Consider the following 20,415-nt stretch of genomic DNA (forward strand, 5'->3'; position numbering starts at 1 on the left):
CAGTTCTCAGCTGGCTCCTCTGCCATCCCCAGGCAGAGCTCAGTGCCCTCTCATGGATGGCAGCAGCCTTTTCTCTTCTTCCTTGCCCATCCGTCATGCAGAATCTGTACCCCATTTGCTACAGTACAGAGCTGAGAATCAACCCACCGTGTCTCTGTGAACCAAACAAGACCCTAGGCCTGCAAAGGCACAGAGATTTGGAGTTCGCTGAGTGAATGTTTGTGGTCCTCTCATTAGTGTAAGGATTCTTCAGAAAGCATCCCCTTCCAGAAGCATGCTTTGATTTAGCCTGTCTGGGTCTTGCATCTACACTGTGGTACTGATGTTCAGGGCCTTGCTCAGAATCAGCAGCCTGCATGAAAGGAAAAGCTCTGTGGTTTTCTCTTGATTTGTCCCGTTTATTTCCCATGCTACCCGCACTGGTCTACAGGCACTTTAGGGCAGCAGTAGGTTGGGGTTACCCCCAGAGGGTACACAGTAAGATTTAGGACGGGGTATTGGCAACAAGACTTTCTCTGAGGAATCCTCACACAATCCTATAGAACAACTCAGAGGCTTTCCATTCAATCTCCAACAGCAACAATATCCCTCAGCCCTTCTCTGTCACATCCAATTCCCCACCCTTCCCCATTTGGACCTGGTTTAAAGCCCTATAATCAATCAGTGCAGGAGCATTTCAGATGGGGTCATGGAGGAGGCAGACTGCCATTCTTGGGGTGGCCATTTTCCCAGGAGGGCATGGTGGGAGGGCTTTGTCCCATCTGGTTCCACCAACACTTGCATCCACCCAGCAGAAGGCTGTGCCCTCTGTGTCCCACTTGAACTCTGCATGGAGCTTACAGTTGGCAGTGACATGGCTGAGAAGCTCTGGGCATGGATTAAGGGACAGGGAATTAATGTGCCTTCCTAACTTCCTCCCTGCATGCCTTAGCAACTTCCTTGTAATCTCCCCAAGTACCCAGCCCCTTCTTCCAGAGGACGGAGATTCTCTTTTTCTTCCTGAGTCTCAATAGTTTTCCCCAGTTCATCTGCACTGGTCTTCTTCCCCTATGGCTCACCTTATGGCATTCAGGGACAGCCTGATCTCGTGCCTTTAAGATTTCCATCTTGAGGAGTGTCCAGGCTTCCTGGACCCCTTTACCCATAAGGAGCGACTCCCAAGGGACCTGTGCTACAAGTGTCCTGAACAGGTCAAAGTCCGCCCTCTAGAAGTTCAGGATAGTAGTTTTGCTAGTCACCCTTCTGACATCTCCAAGAATAGAGAATTCTACCATTTCATGGCCACTCTGCCCAAGACAGTCCCCAACCTTCTCAACTCCTACCAGTCCTTCACTGTTAGTGAAGAGCAGGTCTAGCAAGGAACCACCCCTGGTAGGACTTCATACCAGCTGTGTAAGGAAGCTGTCTTGCATGCAATCTATAAACCTCTTGGACTGATTCCTCTGCTATTTATTATATTCCCAGCATATATCAGAGAAGTTGTAGTCTCCCAAGAAAATGAGTGCTGGCAATCTTGCGACTTCAGTAAGCTGCTCATAGAATGCCTCACCCATCAATTAGGCGGTCTATAAGAAACCTTTAGCAAGATGTCACACTTACAGGCCTTTCCCCCGATCCTTACAAACATGCACTTCATTCTGAAGCCCAAGCTCTTCAACATCAAAACTCTCTTTAATATAAAGGGCCACACCACCACCCTTCCTTCCTCCTCTATCCCTTCTGAAGAGCTTGTAACCATCCATCACAGCACTCCAGTCATGGCAGTGGTCCCACCATGGGTCGGTAATAGCAACTAGGTCATGGTTTGTCAGATGCACAGTTGCTTCCAGCTCCTCTTGCTTGTTGACCAAGCTGCGTGCGTTGGTGTAGACGCACTTCAGCTGAGGCATCTGCCTCTCTCCCAGCTCAAACAGCATTTCCCTAGGCTTATCTCTGGTAAGCCCTGTTTTGTCCACTCCCCCATCGTAGCTAGTTTAAAGCTGTTTCGATAAGCCCCGCTACCGTCTATGCTAGGATTCACTTCCCCCTTTGAGACAGTTGGGTTCCATTCATGGATAACAGACCATGGGCCAAGTAAACTGTCCTGTGATCAAAGAACTCAAAGTTTCTGGCTCAGTACCAACCTCTGAGACAATTGTTCATTGCTTTGCTTTCCAAGCCTGCTCTGTGTCCCTCACTGCCACTGAAGGTATAGAACAAAAAATCACTTGATCTCCCACTTTGTGAACTAAATGGCCTAAATTCCTGAAATCTCTTTTTATAGTTTGTAGTCTTATCTAAGAAATTTCATCACTGCCCACCTAAACTATGAGTAGTGGAAAATAATCAGTGGACCTAACCAGCATTGGGAGTTTCCTCATTATGTCCCTGACCTGAAACCAAGAAGGCAGCAGACTTACTGACAACTGGGGTCCAGTCTGCAAATGGGGCCCTCTATTCCTCTGAGAAGGGAGTCACCCACCACGGCCACCCTTCTTTCTTTCATGGCAGAGGAAGTCACAAGGCTTGGTAGTGACTGCCTTGCATTAGGTTTCCTCCTAGGCAGATCCTCCATTGCCTCCCCATTCTTATCTCCTTCAGATTTCAGAGTGTCAAACCTGTTGCTTAGATGGATCAGGGGTCGAGGGCTAGGCAGGCATGGGGGGGCTCCTGTGATGTTGAGTTGGGACTCTCTTCCAACCCTTCTCATCAGTCAGGTCTGTCTGACTGTGACAGGGCAGGGAGTCAACCACTTTTCTGGGGGTATCTGCCTGGCAGCCTTCCCTCGGGGATGCCAGCAAGTCACTCCACCAGCCCATCTCCCAATCACACTCCCTGATGGTAAACTGTGAGTAAAACCTTGAGTAAAGTGAGAGTTCACCTAGACAAAAGTATGAGTAGAAACATGGACTGACGTGAGGGTAAACCCAGAGTAAACCCAGGATCCCATCCATTGGGCATGCACAGCCTCTGAGGGCAACTTTTTCCAGTGTTGCTGTGTAAAAATATAGGTTCCTCACATCTAACCTATGTCTCCCCTTTTTAATTTAAATCCGTTTCCATTTGTCCTGTTATCAACAGACCATCCCATCCTTATTCTAGCGTTAGGCATCTCATCCTCAGATGGAAACCCTGGGGCTGAATTGGGATCAGTTTTTCAAAGAACCACAGGAGCTACAAGTTCACCTAGCTGAGTTCAGATGTGCACAGTGAGGTGTCTGTGTGTGAGTCCCTCATCTGAATCCTTGGTTTTTATTCCACAGGGACTGCACTACTCATACACAGTCTCTCAGTGATGCCCAAGGTGCCTTGGGTGATCCTAGTTTTGTGCTAGTGCTTGTAAACTGTGACGGAAAATCTATGAGATAGACACCTCCTTCTGGAGCATCAGCTGAGGGCCAGAAGGGAGGTATTCTTGGCCATCCTAAATACCACCTCAGCCACGTGCTTAGGGCACCCATTGTGTCTTTTGCACCTGACCCCATGGAGTATGTAGTGATATTCAGCTTATCAAAAGGATGAGCTCAGAACAGAAGAGGCAGATCTTCCTCTCTGCTCCATCTGTGGCATAGTCTGGATTTCAAGGCATTGCAAAGCTATGGCACATCTACGTTCTTGCACTGATGACACTTTAGCATGCTCTGGGCTCGCATTTCAATGGCATCTAATAAATCTAGGGTCATACCTGTTGACAGGAAGCTGGCAAATGTTGTCTCATTGTAAGGAAGAGCAAGAAAGATGACACGGGCAACTATGGACCTGTCAGTCTCACTACAGTGCTTGGTAAAATTATGGAGAAAATGATGGTGGGAGTTATGGAAAAACAACTGAAGGACAGGTCACAGACAACACAAGATACAGAGGGGAAGGTCCTATTTAATTTCAGGTCTTTTTATGACACCTTTATCCATTGAGCTGAACAAGGGAAGGCAGTTGATGTAATCCTTGAGGATTTCAGTAGAGCTTTTGATACTATTTCTCCAGCACCCTTCTGGACAGAAATTCCTGCATACAGCTAGACAGAAACAGAACGTGGTGTGTTGTAATACAAGAAGAATTTTACAGAGCAGCAGCCATGGATTGAGATAAGGAGTTCACAGAGCAGCAGCTGCGGAGCAGGATAAACAGCATGAGAACAAAGGACATCTCTAGGAAAAGAATGAATGGCTCGTGGCTTTGAAGGGGGGTTATAGGGTTGTTATTGCAGTAGCTTTCCTCCAATTAGCGTGTGTGATTTTTGGACACCCTTGTCTGTCTCCTATAAAAGTCTGGCTTTCGGGCAATAAATTGATGCAGCTATATGTAACTATATTGGTGTTTCTCTGTTTGACCCAGCACGCTGACATTTTGCCTTTCAGGTTCACCAGCAGTGGTGGGTGAGCAGTTGGCCAGTAGTTCTGTCCCAAAGGATTATAGTCAGTGGGTTCCATTGGGCTGGTAGATGGTCACTGTCAGAGCTCCCCAGGGTTCCATTTTAGGGCCACTTTCCTTTCATGTTTATGCAGATGACTTGCATGCAGGACTAGAAGATGTTCTGAGCAAGTTTGCTGATGAGACCAGATGAGGAGGTGTTGTTGCCTCCACTTAGGGTGGAGAGGACTTGCAGAGAGATGTGGACAAGTCAGAGAAGTGGGTACCAGTTGGTACTAAGCACCAAGTGCATAAAGTATAACAAGAACAAGTGCCTGATTGTGCACCTGGGTATGGGCAACCCTGGACATAAACACTGTCTGTATATTGGACACATGAGAGACGTCTGACTGAAAAGGATTGGGGGTCCTGCTCAACATAAAATTTTAAGTGAGTCAGCAGTGTGCCCAGCCAGCCAAGAAGGCCAACAGTCCCCTAAAGTGCATCAAGCAATTTATTGCCAGCTGGGTGGGAGAAAGGTTTGTCCCTCTTTGCTCTGCATTGCTACTGCCTCACCTGGAGCACTGGGTGCACTTCTGGGCAATGCAGAACATAAAGAACATCAAACTATGGGAGAGTGTGCACAGGAGGGCACTGGAACTGAGAGATCTGAAGTTCAGAGTTTCACTGGGATTGACTGCTTGTTCAGACTGGGCCCTTCTCACACCCCACATCCTGTGATGAGACACAGGGCACATGTGGGATATGAACTTTAACAGCATCCTTGCACCACATGCAAATGCTTTTCCCAGTGCTTCAGTGTTCCACCACCCATTGCTTTCAACATAGTTTTCAACACCCCATTGTATCTTTTAATTTTACCAGAAGCTGGTGCATGGTAGGGGATATGATAAATCCACTCAATGCCATGAACTTTGGCCCAAGTATTTATTAAGGGAATTTTTGAAATGTGTCCCATTATGAGACTCAGTTCTTTCTGAGGTGTCATGTCTCTATAGGACTTGTTTCTAACAACCCAATATTGTGTTTCTGGCAGTAGCATGGGGTACTGCGTATGTTTCAAGCCACCCAGTGGTTGCTTCCACCATGGTAAGCACAAAACGCTTATCATTATGAGATCCTGGCAAGGTGACATCATTCACCTGTCACTCCTCCCCATATTTATACTTTTGCCTTGGCCTTCCCCCCAGAGAGGCTTCATATTCTTGGCTTGTTTAATTATGGCACATGATTCACAGTCATGAATAACCAGTGCAATAGCATCCATAGTTAAGTCCACCCCTCAGTCTCTAGCCCAATTATATGTTATGTCCATTCCTTGATGGCCTGAGGTCTCATGGAACCATCAAGCTTGAAATAATTCACTCTTGTTCTGCCAGTCCAAGTCTATTTGAGCCACCTCAATTCTGGCAGCTCGACCTACCTGATGGTTGTTTTGTTGTTCTGCAATAGCCCGACTCTTGGGCAAGTGTGCATCCACGTGACACACCTTTACAATCATATCTTTTTTTTGAGCAGTTATGTTTTTCTACAGTTCAGCAGCCCAAATAGGTTTACACCTCCGTTGCCAGTTATTTTGTTCCCACTGCTGTAACAACCCCCATAAGGCATTTGCCACCATCCATGAGTCAGTATAAAGATAAAGCATTGGCCACCTCTCCCGTTCAGCCACATCTAAGGTCAGCTGGACAGCTTTTACCTCTGCAAACTGACTTGATTCTCCTTTACCTTCAGTGGCCTCTGCGACCTGTCGTGTGGGGCTCCAAACAGCAGCTTTCCATCTCCGATGCTTTCCTACAATATGAAATGATCCATCAGTGAAAAGAGCATATTTCTTTTCATTTTCTGGTAGTTCGATGTATGGTGGGGCCGCTTTAGCACATGACACCTCTTCTCCTGGTGATGTTCCAAACTTTTTATCTTCAGTCCAGTTCATGATCACTTCTAAAATTCCTGGACGATTGAGGTTCCCCATCCGCGCTTGTTGTCTAATCAGTGCAATCCACTTGCTCCAGGTGGCATCGGTAGCATGATGGGTGGAGAGAACCTCCCCTTTCAACATCCGGTTCATCATTGACAGTCGAGGTGCCAGAAAGAGCTGCATTTCAGTACCAGCTACTTCGGAAGCAGCCCGAGCCCCCTCATACGCGGCTAAGATCTCCTTCTCAGTTGGAGTGTAGCACTCTTCAGACCCCTTGTACGCTCAGCTCCAGAATCCCAGGGGTCGGCCTTGGGTCCCTCCTGAGGCTCTTTGCCACAAACTCCAAGTGGGACCTTTCTCTCCAGCAGCAGTATAGAGGATGTTCTTTACATCCTGTCCAGTCCGTACTGGCCCCAGGTCCATGGCACAGGCTGTCTCCTGTTTAATCTGTTCAAAAGCCTGCTGCTGCTCTGGGCCCTATGCAAAATCATTCTTCTTCTGCATCACCTGATAAAGGGGGCTTACAATGAGGCTGTAGTTTGGAATGTGCATCCTCCAAAAGCCCACTGCACCCAGGAAAGATTGTGTCTCTTTCTTGCTAGTTGGTGGAGACATGGCAGTGATTTTGTCAATCACTGTTGGGATGTGATGACATCCATCCTGCCACTTTATACCTAAGAACTGAATTTCCTGGGCAGGCCCTTTTACTTTGCTTCACTTAATAGCAAAACTGGCTCATAGAAGAATTTGAATTATTTGCTCTCCAGCACAGCAGCACTCAGTGGGGGTGTGACCTCATTCAGGCCACGGTAGTCTACTGTCAGCCTCCATTCTCCACTGGCTTTACGCACTGGCCATATGGAGCTGTTAAAAGGTGAGTGAGTTTTACTGATCACTCCCTGATTCTCCAACTGGCGAATCAAATCATGAATGGGGAGCAAGGAATCCCTGTTGGTGCGATACTGCCGTCTGTGCACTGTCTTTGTAGCAATCGGTACCTGCTGCTCTTTTATTTTTACTCGTAGCAGCCTCACAACAGACGGGTCCTCTGACAGGCCAGGCAAAACAGACAGCTGCTTAATGTTGTCCATATCTACAGCAGCGATTCCAAAGGCCCAGTGATACCCCTTAGTATCCTTGAAATGCCCTCTTCTGAGGTATCCTCAATACCAAGTATGAACGGAAACCCTGGACCACTCACATAGGATGTTTTTTCCAGTCTTTACCAGTGAGGCTTATTTCAGCCTCCAACACAGTCAATTCTTGAGAGATATCCAGAAATATGGATTGATTCTGTCCCTTCATGACTGGAGGGCATTAGGGTGCACTGTGCACCAGTATCCACCAGTGCCTTATATTTCTGTGGTTCTGATGTGCTAGGCCATCAAATCCACACAGTCCAATAAACTCTATTATCCCTTCCACTCCCTTGAATGAGGGCAGGGCCCCTCTATTGGTTACCTGTGATAACTGGAGCAGCCGTACTGGTGGTTGGACTGTTTTGTAGTTCCCTCACCCGTGCTCATAGTACAGGAGTAGGCTGGTCATGCCACTTCCTCGTGTCTTCTCTGTGGTCACGTAGGTAACACCACAAGGAAACACACAGTGCAATTTACTGTTGTTCCTTGCTCAATCTGGAAAGCGCTTGTGTCTAATAGCTGAGAATTTTAATGATACACATGAAGGCTTTATGGTCGTTAATTTCTTTACGATCTCTCGCCTTCAACTGAAGCAGCAGCTAGGCCAATTACCAAGTGACACCAAGGAGATGAAGTGGCAAAATGGCGATTTATTGAAACAGACACATCCTTATATAACCTACGCCTTTTTGTCTACACCCACTGTATTACACTAAGATTCTTCCAGAATATGGGGAAGGGCCTGTCACATCACAACAAGCTACCGTCCCAGCTGTCCCAACAGCGAAGCAACCAGGTAACAAGAGATTCATTCTGGTGCCGTGTGAACTCCTTTCTTACGCCTTCGATTTCAGTCATCTTCAGGGATCGACAAACAGTAACAGAGATTTCCTCCTCATCACTCTCTTCTTCATGACACTTTTCCTTTTTCCTTTCTCGGTACTTATCCAGACCTGTCACCTGGATCTTCTGTTGCCTCCTCCTCCACTTCTTTTTTCCGTTCTAGACGTGAGGACACCCATTTCCATTTCTTGCCTTCCACAAGGGCAACTGATATTGTTACTGGTGCCTCCTGTGACTGATCAAAATTGACTTGGGGATTTCCCTTTTTGGCTAGAACCTCAGCTCGGAAATTCTCTCTTTTCGGAACAGTGTTATATAGAGCACGGTAAGCACAAGCCAAGCCCCAAATAAGTCATACCCCCTTAGATCTATCTAGGCTGCGCCATCCCTGACTCAAATACTGGCTTAGTTTCTCGGGATCCCACAGGTGTTCAAGAGTTAAATCCCATGACATTGCGGGCCCCCATGTGTTGGCGAACCTGAAGGCAAAAGCCAGCGTTCTAGGACAAACAACCACACACCAATATAGTTAAATATAGCTGTGTCCATCTATTGCCTGAAGAGCCGTACTTTTATAGCAAACAAACAAGGGTGTTCAAAAATCACACGTACTAATTGGAAGAAAGCTTCTGCAATAAGAACCCTAAAACCCCGCTTCAAAGCCACGAGCCTTTCACTCTTTTGCTAGAGGTGTCCTTGGTTCTCATGCTGTTTATCCTGCTCTGCAGCTGCTGCTCTGTAAAGTGCTTATCTTGATCCATGGCTGCTGCTCTGTAAAATTCTTCTTGTATTACAACAGAATGGCAGTTCCCTGGGGTCTCCAGCACACCCCCAGCCAGCTGGCAAATGCCACTGAGGACCTTTAGGAAAGACATGCCCTGGGTAGTGACAATGTTCACTGGACAACTGTGAGCCCCACAATGGGTCTCGTACCTGTGTGCCATCTTCTGAACACCAGTAGCACGGTGTAGATGCAAGGCCCAGCCAGGCAAAATCAAAACATGCTTCTGGAAGGGGATCCTTTCTGAAGAGTCGTTACACTAATGAGAGGACCACAAACATTCACTCAGCGAACTCCAAATCTCTGTGCCTTTGCAGGCCTAGGGTCTTGTTTGGTTCACAGAGACATGGTGGGTTGATTCTCAGCTCTGTACTGTAGCAAATGGGGTACAGATTCTGCATGACGGATGGGCAAGGAAGAAGAGAAAAGGCTGCTGCCATCCATGAGAGGGCACTGAGCTCTGCCTGGGGATGGCAGAGGAGCCAGCTGGGAACTGATGGAAAGGGCTCAGAGAGGAGAGCGGCAGATTCTGTTCCTTGCTTCCTGATCAGGAAGAACAAGAAGAGGGGACAGGCAGGAATCTGAGTTACAGCTGGGATGGAATTGTTTTCTTCAGACTGTCTGCTGTGGTGCAGTGTTTTGGTTCTAGGAGAAAACCATTGATAACACTCTGATGTTTACAGCTGCTGCTAAGCAGTGTTGTACAGAGCCAAGGCCATGGTCAGTGGAGGGCACATGGAGCTGGGAGGGAACAGAGTGAGGACAGCTGACTGATAGTGGCCAAAGGGACGTTCTCTATCAGCTGACAGCAAGCAGAAATTGTATTGAAAGGGGTGGGAGTTCATCTCAGTCTCTTCACTGCCCAGGGTCCAGCTGAGCATCAGTCTGGTGGTGCTGAGCAAGTGCTTGTGCATCAGTTGTTACATACAATTCCATATCAACGGATATATAGTGATAACTATTACTCCACTTCGTTTATCTCTCTTAGTAAACTGCTTTGTTACAACCCAGAAGTTGTACTCTTTTTCATAGTTCTCATCCCCATCCCACTGGGAATTGGGCAGTGCACAAAGCACTGTGTGCTGCTGAGCCACATGTTGGGTTCAACAACCACTGTCATTTTGGTGCCTGATGTGAGGCTCCAAGGGTTGAGATAGCAGCACATCTGTCCAGAGCGGACAGGGCTTTGTGGGAGCTGGAGAAGTGCAGGCCATGGTGCTGATATGTGTGGATGTGCTCCCTATGTGTGGAGCTTGTTGAGTCTTCTCATGAAGCTTCACTGCACAGCTCCTTACTTGGTGCTTGGATGCTGCATTAGGGTATTTATTTTGCTATGCTGTTTGACCTCAGTTTGTACCACGATAAAATTGGCAGCTGACAAAGTGAAGTTTTGTGCACATTCAGCTCTGCGGTCATCTTTGGGTTTTGGAAGTAATATTGTCCATATGATTAGGAATTACACAATTTACATTGTCGCCTCTGTGAGTCCGGGGGTGTACTGGATATTGTGTTGAGGGACATGGTTTAGTGGGAGCTATAGGTAATAGGTGAACGGTTGGACTGGATGATCTTTTAGGCCTTTTCCAACCTTGGTGATTCTATGAATCTATGATTGAGGTTAAACAATTATTCAGGAATATCAGTGAGAGATCTGCCCCAAGGTGAGAAGGCTCTGCATGGCAGAGGGTGTGGGACGGTCTGGGCAGCTGCCTGGAGTGGTGGGCACCCCCAGGGCTTTGGAACTTCATCTCCGAGCAACTGCAGGATCCTGATAAACTGGTAGAATATTGGGGGCAGGTCTGCTGTGGCACTGGTAACCCCCAAGAGGCACAAATGACTGCAGTGTGCCAGATCCAGAGAGCTGGATCTGCTGACAGTGCTGCAGCCTCTGCAACTCCTGGCACAGACCATGCAGCAGCTCCAAGGTTTTGCTACACGTCCTGCAGTTGCTCCAAGCTCTGGGCAGATCCCTCTGTCACTCCACCCCTCATAATGAGCTCTGCAGTTACTCCTGCTACGGGTCCTGTAGCTGTTCCAAGTATGGTAATAAGAAAATGGTACAAATTCCTCCCAAGGGAGGAAGTACAGCCCTGCGGTGGCTCCAACCCCTCCAATGAGCCCAGTGGCTGCTCCAACATAGTCACAGGTCCTGTGGTGGTTCCAGCTCTGGCAATGAACTCTGAGGTCACTTCAACTCCTGCAACAGCCCAACAGCCACTTCAGCTCCTACAGTGAACCCTGTGGCTGTTAAAACCCCTGCAACTAATCCTGGACTTGCAGACAGATGCGCATAGGGATTAGTTCATATATGTTTGCAACTGCATATGTTGTATATGTGTGAAAATACACTAAATATATTATATATGTATAAATACATTTGTCATAATTATTATCCTTTTCTTTTTCTCTTTGTCTCAACCCATAAACCTTAAACCACAGCACTGCCTTGAGATGCTTACGGATCTCCTTGGGACTATTCAATCTGATCTGGTCACACAGTGAAGAGCACCTGAAGATCTCAAGGTTTTCTCAGGGAGCAGCTCCTGAGGTATATTCCTTACACCAGCTTTGGAAGAGGCCTCCCTCCAGTTCTCTGGTCCTGCTCTAAAGGGGCCCTCTTGTTATGGCAGTGCCAGCAAGGAGACCAGCTCTGACAGACCTGTTCATATTGCCGGCTACTGACTGCAGCCCTGGATTGCTGCTGTAGAGGCAACAGGACTGTTGTGAGACACACAAGACCTTCAGGACTGCACAAATGAGAGGACTCAAGAGCACTGCAGCACTGGTAAGAGCACATGAATGAAAAGAGCACGTTGAGCTGCTGTCTGTGGCTGTACCTCCCCAAATCCAGGCAAAGTAGGAAGAAAGAAAATCTAAGTAAGTCTATTTTGAAAGCTTTTTAGGTATCTTATAACATATTCAGGGAATCTGGTTCCATGTTTACATGAGTTCTTGGAGTGAGAAAATGGAAATTAGGTAGGAAAGAATTTAAATACATTTTTATTTATAAGTTCAATAACATTTTTTTTTTGCACATTCCTATATCTCACATAATCAAACAGACAAAGATGCAAAAAACATAAAGAACCACCACTGGGAATCCTATTGAGGAAGTTGTGCATTTTATTGTAGCTGGAATAGTGCTTATTGCAACACCTTCCTGAAAGCGTGCTTGATCTCCCTGTTCCTCATGCTGTAGATAATAGGGTTTAGTGTTGGAGGAACCACTGCATACAGAAGTGCCACTGTCAGATCCAGGAGTGGGGAGGAAATGGACGGGGGCTTCAGGTAGGCAAAAGCACCAGTGCTGAGAAACAGGGAGACCACAGCCAGGTGAGGGAGGCACATGGAGAAGGCTTTGTGCCGTCCCTGCTCAGAGGGCATCCTCAGCACAGCCATGAAGATGTGCACATAGGACACAACTATGAAAACAAAGCAACCAAAGCCTAAACTGACACCAAAAAAGAGAAATACAAATTCCATGAGGTAGGAGCCAGAGCAGGAGAGCTTGAGGATCTGTGGGATTTCACAGAAAAACTGGTTGACAACATTGCCTTGGCAGAGAGGCAGTGAAAACGTACTGGCAGTGTGCAGCAGGGAATTGAGAACCCCAGTGCCCCAGGCAGCTGCTGCCATGCTGGCACAAGCTCTGCTGTCCATCAAGGTCCCGTAGTGCAGGGGCTTGCAGATAGCAACATAGCGGTCATAGGACATGATGGTGAGAAGGGAATACTCTGCTGAGAGGAAGAAGGAAAAGAAAAAGAGCTGTGCAGCACATCCTGTGTAGGAGATGGCCCTGGTGTCCCAGAGGGCGTTGGCCATGGCTTTGGGGAGAGTGGTGGAGATGCTGCCCAGGTCGAGGAGGGCCAGGTTGAGGAGGAAGAAGTACATGGGGGTGTGCAGGCGGCGGTCGCAGGATACGGCTGTGCTGATGAGGCCGTTGCCCAGGAGGGCAGCCAGGTAGATGCCCAGGAAGAGCCAGAAGTGCAGGAGCTGCAGCTGCCGCATGTCTGCCAACGGCAGCAGGAGGAACTCGCTGATGGAGCTGCTGTTGGACATCTGCTGTTGTTGGGCTTGGAGTCCTGCTCAGAGTGCAGAAGATAATGACAAGTCCAGACCATTCTCAGACACACTCCTCCTGCTATAATATGAAATGTTTTTATTCTCTTACAACAGTGTACATTTAGCACCATTACTTGCATTTAATTTCATGTATTTCAGCATTCCTTAAGCAGAAGCAGCATATGGAGCTCTAACCTTCCTTTTATTTTCTTATGCCTTCTCCCTGGATATTTTCATCTGTTTCATGTCTCATATCTTTACCCCAAGTGCTCTTAGAGCCCCCTACCCGAGCTTCTGTGGCATTCAGTTTCAGTTAGAAAATGCTGCCTGTTTGTAGGATAAGTGAATTATTCATGCCTACAGAAAATGATGATAATTCCATCCTTCGAGAAAGGGGAGACTGAAAGCACATCATGTGTGAGTGTTCACAAAACAAGCAATTGATTGATGAAAAATTCTCAGAACTCTTATTGCCCCTTTTAGATTTCTGACTCCAAACCTCTTTGCCTCAGAACAGGAAATGGAAACCCCCTGCCTTGGCTCTCCTCTTGCAAAGTGCCCTCAGAAACATTCCGTTGTGCAGTGGAGCTGTGATCCCCTGCCCCAGGCAGCAGCTGTGGCAGCACAAGCCCTGCCGGGGGGCTCCTTCCCCCCACCCGTCTCCCTGCAGCACCCTGGGCAGCTCCCCGGGCAGGCTGAGTGCTGAGCCTGGCAGGCGGCAGAGTCCCATACCCGGCACACAGCCCCTGGGGCACAGCAGGGACCCTGCTCTGCAGGACAGCCCTGGGCACCCGCCTGCAGCCCCGGCTGCACAGCCTGCAGCCGTGCTGGGACATGCAGCCCTCAGGGCTGTGATTTCATACTGCAGTATGGAAGCCCTCAGCTGGAGCAGAAGGCTTTTTCCACAGTAAAGAAACATGCAGTGCCTGCATCCAGATCTCCTATGGGATGTCCCAAATTAAGTTGACCCTCTATGAAAAGCAGCTCATGGTCTGCAGTGAGACTTACCCTGTCATGGTCTGTGAGCAATGCTCCTGCAGTGAGCTCACAGCCCGCTCACACCACACACATCCTGCAAGCTCTCTTCAGTTCCTCTCCTCTCCTTCTGTCACCTGCAGGCTGTGCTGTGCACAAGAGCTGCTCCTGGGCACAGCTGTCTCTCTGCAGCCCTGCACACTTTTATGAGCTCCCTGTGTCCCAGGAGCCTGGACAGGCAAGCAGCAGATTATGTCATTTTTATCTTTCCGACTTGTCTCCCCTGACATGTCCCTGGGTCCTCATGGCCAACAGCTCCTGAAAGACAACAGCATCATGACTGTGCTTTGAAATTCGCTCAATTAACCACCACATGTCCAGTGGTCAGTGACTGATTGGAGACATATGGGGAGTGCTCCCAGAGATCGTTTGATGAAACAATAAGGGCAACCAGACAAGGAAGGCAAGGTTTGGACTTTCCCTGTGCAGGGCAGTGATCCAGCTGAGGCAGTGCAGGAGTCTCATCCCTTGACAGAAATCCTGGAGCTGAAATGGGATTCAGCTCCCTACACACCCACAGGAGCTGGGATTCCTCTGGTTCAGTTCAGAAGAGCACAAGGAGTTGCCTGCATGTGAGCTCCTGCTCTGAGTCCTCGGACCTTCAGCTGGGAGGCAGCTGCTCACACACAGACACTGGGTGATGCCCAAGGTGCCTGGGCTGCTCCTGATGTGTGCCAGTGCTTGTAAACCATGTGGGAAATCCCTGAGATAGACAGCTCCTTCCTGGGCATCAGCCGAGGGCCAGAGAGGGGATAGCACTGGCTGTCTGGTGAATTCACTCACAGCTGCAAGAGCAGCACAGGGCCTTCAGGAAAGCCATGCCCATGGTGTGACCATGTTGCTGTGTCAACTCCAAGGCCCACGATCAGTCTAATGTTTGTGTGCCACCTTCTGCACACTGATACCATAGATTAGCTATCCAGTCAGGCTATGTCCAGTGATGCTTTCCAATTAGGATGTTTACTTCTGTGGTTTTGCACTAATGCAAACACCAACACACAAGAAGCTAGAAATCTTGATAGAGCTGCAGGCCTGAGCTCCTGTTTGGACCATGGGGACACAGTTTAATGGCTTCCACAACTGCACTGTAGCACAAGGGGGATACCGAGTCTTTAGGATGGATGGGCGAGGAGATAAAGAAGGGTGAATGCCCTCTGTGAGAGTGCACTGAGCTCTGCCTAGGGATGGAAGAGCAGACAGGTCAGAGCTAATGGAAATGGCAAACAGAGGAGACCATCAGTGTCTTTTCCTGTCTTCCTGATCAGGGAGAGTAAATGGAAGGTGCCCTCTGCAGACAGATGGGAATCTGATGTTGTCTGTCCCTTGTCCCATTTGGTGGCCTTTGTCACTCCATTATCTGCAGCAGGGACAGCACAGCAGGGCATGTGGCATCCAGCAGATCCCTGGAGAGCACAGATGGCAGCTTCTTGACCAAGCAGTGGAGGAACCAAAGAGGAGAGGTGCTCTGCTGGATCTCATACTCTCCGGCATGGAAGGACTTGTGGGAACTGCGAAGGTGAAAGGGGCATCAGGCCACGTGCAAGATGCAAATGTATCTCTTTTTATTTATTTTGAGGCTGTAAGCTTAATAGTTGATCATAAATGTCAATAAAACTGAAACAAATAATTGAAGACAAAGATGGAAATCATTGAAATTGTGTTAACCCTTCTCAACATGAAAAATTCTCATGAGTCTTGTTCCATTTTAAGTTGTAAATATGAATCTTTGAGGTGATTTGATGTCTTTTTTTTTCTTTTACTGAAACTACAATGTTTTCCAGAACTGTGTTCGCTGGACACAAATGTCTTCAGATTCAGAGACACAGACAGTGGTGCCAGTGCCAATGCCCTGTGACTATAGCCCGGTGCCCAGCACTACTCTTCCCTGCTGCCTATTTGATGTGTCTCATCCTCCAAGTTTTTTCAGCTCTCCTAAATAAATGGCCATGGTTAAGGGCATGTTTTCAGCAGGCCATTTGGGCACACACTACTCCCACTGCCCTCCAGATTTCTCCATCCCTTGCTCTTTGTTCAGTCAGATACCTCCCAATTATCTGTCTGATTTCTGACTTTCAGGGGGATTACTGGAATTTGTTCCATCTCCCCAAAGTCTGAGAATCAGTGAGAATGTGTTAACCCGTCTCAATGTGTGAAATACTCACAAGTCCTGGTCACTTTTAAGTTGATACCTCTCAACTACCTGGCTGATCTATCCCAGGGAGATTACTGGAATTTGCTCTATCTACCAGAGTCTGATGGCCTCTGTTGTCAACTACTTCACTGTGATTCAATCTATCCTATCCTACCTCAGAATAAATCATTTCTTTTAAAAGTATTCCATATGAAAGACAAACTTCAATAGATGCAGCTTGAACATGGCATGCAGTTGATCACTGTGTTTTACTGTTCATTCAATTGCATCACCTTTCTTTCCATTTGCTGGCCAGATAAAAAAGAGAAATCTTTCCTTTTCCATGTGTAGCTGGTTCTCTGAGGAAAGCCAGTGGGAGTTGGTGCAAAGCAGTTTTAACACTGAGCGGATGAATGCAGAGGAGAAGAGTGATGTGAAGAAAAGTGATGCAAGTCCCATAGGTCCATTGTGAGCAGAAATTGGGTGGGGAGGTTGAGAAGGACCTTTGTCAACACAGTAACAGTACAGAACTCATTGGGACATCCTGGATTGGTATCAGTTGCACAGTGCTGCTTTAATGTCTTCTTTAAACCCAACTATAAATAAATAGACAATAAATTTATACTGGATTCTTTAAGCTCTCTCCAGATATCCCTCCTTTTTGCTGAACAAGTTCTGATAACCTGAAGAAGATAACAAGATGGCATAAGGCACAGGAGATTCTTTAGGTTATAATGGTCCCAGGGTGCATTTGATGCTGAGTTCATCAGCCTCTAGTGCAGAGAGAAGTTTGCACAAAGTGCTCAACAAGACAAAGTCAGAAGTAACAGTGAAGTTTCTTGGAGTATTAATGGGCCCGCTGAGGAACATTACCAAGTAAGCTTCCCAAGGGACTTGTTAGAGAAGATAACTGGAAGCCATGACTACAGGCAGGCAAAGGCACTGGCATGCTAAGAAACCTCTCCTTTGCCTTACAAAGCAGACAGGTCAAGCCCTGATTGCAAGACCAGTGGTAGAGAGGTCCTGTATGTCATGTTGGCTCTGGGCATTTCCTGGGGCAATGTGTTGGAATTTTGTATGATGTTAAATGAAAGACATGGGGACAGAAGATCCCAGGCTCTACATGTGGTGCAAGGACGCTGTGAGGTTCATGTCCCATATGAGACCTATGTTTCATTGCAGGATGTGAGCAGGGATGTGAGAAGGGCCCAGTCTGAACAAGCAGCCAATCCCTGTGAAACTCTGAACTTCAGATCTCTCGGTTTCAGTGCCCTCCTTTGCACATTCTCCCAGAGTTTGAAGTCCTTTATGTTCTGTGGTGCCCAGAACATAGTGAGGCAGTAGCAATGCAGAGCAGAGGGACAACCCTTTCCCTCACCCAGCTGGCAATAAGTTGCTTCATGCACTCCAGGGGACTGTTGTCTTTCCTGGCTGCCTTGGCACACTGCTGACTCACATTCAGTGTGATGCTGACCAGCACCCCAACCCTTTCCAGTCAGAATCCTCTCCAGTGTCCCATATCCAGTCAGTGTGTATGTCCAGCATTGCCCCTACCCAGGTGCACAATCAGGCACTTGTTCTTGTTATACTTTATGCACTTGGTGCTTAGTACCAACTGGTACCCACTTCTCTGACTTGTCCACATCTCTCTGCAAGTCCTCTCCACCCTCAGTGGAGGCAACAGCACCTCCTCATCTGGTCTCATCAGCAAACTTGCTCAGAACGTCTTCTAGTCCTGCATTCAAGTCATCTGCATAAACATGAAAGGAAAGTGGCCCCAAAATGGAACCCTGGGGACCCCGACAGTGACCATCTACCAGCCTGATGGAAAAAACTGACTATAATCCTTTGGGACTGACCTACTGGCCAACTGCTCACCCACCACATTGTGTTTCTGTCTAGCCATATGCAGAACATTCTGTCCAGAAGGTTGTTGTGAGAAACAGTATCAAAATCTCCACTGAAATCCTCAAGGATTACATCAACTGGCTTCCCTTGGTCAACTAAACGGATAACTGTGTCACAGAATGAGCTTAAATTAAACAGGACCTTCGCCTCACAAACTTGTGTTGGCTGCGACCAATGACAGAATTGTCCTTCAGCTGTTTTTCCATAACTCCCACCATCATTTTCTCCATAATTTTACCAGGCTCTGGACTGACAGGTCCATAATTGCCCATGTCATCTTTCTTGCTCTTCCTTACAATGAGACAACATTTGCCAGCTTCCTGTCAGCTGGCATGACCCTAGACTTCTTTAGATGCAATTGAAATGAGAGCCCAGAGCACACTAAGTTTTCATCATTGAAAGAAAGTAGATGTGCCATAGCTTTGCAATGCCTTGAACTCCAGAGTATGCCACAGATGGAGCAGAGGGGAAGATTTGCCTCTTCTGTAGTGAACTCATTCTTTTGGTAAGCAGAATAACACTACCTGATACATGGGGACTGTGTCTCTGCTCTGCTCTGCTCAGCTCACAGGGCAGCGGTCTGGCAGGGTGTTGCTCTCATGTCAATGCAGGTAAACTCACTTTAATCCTTTTTCCTCTGTAAATGCTTCCTCTATTTCTATGCTCAGATACACTTCCACATTCCCTCAACTACACTTTGATATATCATTAACAATTACACTTTCTTATACCATCAAAACAGTTTGTCAAAACGTACAGTTCTTCAGTTCACATAAACTCCCTTAATACAGTCTGTATTCTTCAGTTATAAACACTGTGCCACAGAACCAGCACTGATTGAACCACCTCCCTCACACACTTCCTCGCAAGCAGTACATAGTATTACATAAATGGGTTGACACTCATTGGTCGGGTGGAATGTACACCTCTCCTCAGGACAATCTTACTAATCTACAGAGTACAAACTCCTGTCTTCTTACATACAAGCAGAAAGTACTTATGAGTGGACACACAACACAGTCTTTCACTTTGTCCGTGTCTGGCCATTTCCCTCACAGGAGGAAGGAAACATGGATCGGGACTCGGCACTCACCCTGCAGCTGTTCTGTGTCTCACTCACACCACACTCACTCTGACATTTAGATCAAAAACCATGGTTTATTCATACTACACAATGCTGACAACGTTTTCTAGCTGGAATCTTAATAACACTCATACTCTGGTCGACCAGTTGCAAACGTTAATGTTTTTCCCAGAGTCGGCTTGACACACGGTACCAAACACTTAAAGCAGATGATAATATTGAACATACAACCTATAACCCCCGTGATTACAACTTGGAGAACCCAGGCTACCATTTGACAGGCTATCCACTATATCCCATACCCGTAGGAGAGACCAACCTAGGTCCCTCCTATTGTCACCCACCTGGGAGAGAGTACTTGTTCTTGTTTCCATTCATATGACATACAGTTCCCTTTCATAGGAACTCACCCAAGGAGTCTTCCTAACCCAGCTGGCAACCAAAGCCATGAGCTCACCTCCCTGGGAGCAGCACGTATGGCTGTAAACTGTGTAGGATGTCTCCTCAAGACATATGGGCTCCACTTACCATACACATACCTGGTCCACCTATGGGTGGTCCTTGTCTGTCCCTGCAGTGATCAGGTGAGGAAGGGAGTCCTTCAGAGAAATCTCAGGGTGCGCCAAAAGTGTCTCCCTCTCAGCTGGTCCTGCAGCGAACAGAGCTGGTCCCACCTGGGCCGCCAAATTGACTACAGGAATTGAACTCTATAACCTCTATAACTGATACAGTCTCCCATGACATCCTTATAACAAAGCTGAGGAAGTATGGGATAGGTGATTGGACAGTGAAGTGGGTCGAGAATTGGCTGACTGGCAGAGTGCAGAGTGTTGTCGTTGGCGGTGCAGTGTCTGGCTGAGGGCCTGTAACGAGCGGTATCCCCCAGGGGTCTGTGCTCAGTCCGGTCTTGTTCAACATCTTCATCAATGACCACCCTCAGCAAGTTTGCTGATGACACGAAGTTGGGAGGATTGGCTGACACACCTGAAGGCTGTGCTGCCATTCAGCGAGACCTGGACAGGCTGGAGAGCCGGGCAGTAAGAAACCGGATGAGGTTTAACAAAAGCAAGTGTAGAGTCTTGCACCTAGGGAGAAATAATTGCATGCACCGGTACAGGCTGGGGGAAGAGCTGCTGGGGAGGAGCTCTGCTGAGAGGGACC

Source organism: Coturnix japonica, chromosome 35, assembly GCF_054131305.1.
Source record: "Coturnix japonica strain WE chromosome 35, WE-NBRP24, whole genome shotgun sequence".
In the NCBI taxonomy this organism is placed as follows: Eukaryota; Metazoa; Chordata; class Aves; order Galliformes; family Phasianidae; genus Coturnix; species Coturnix japonica.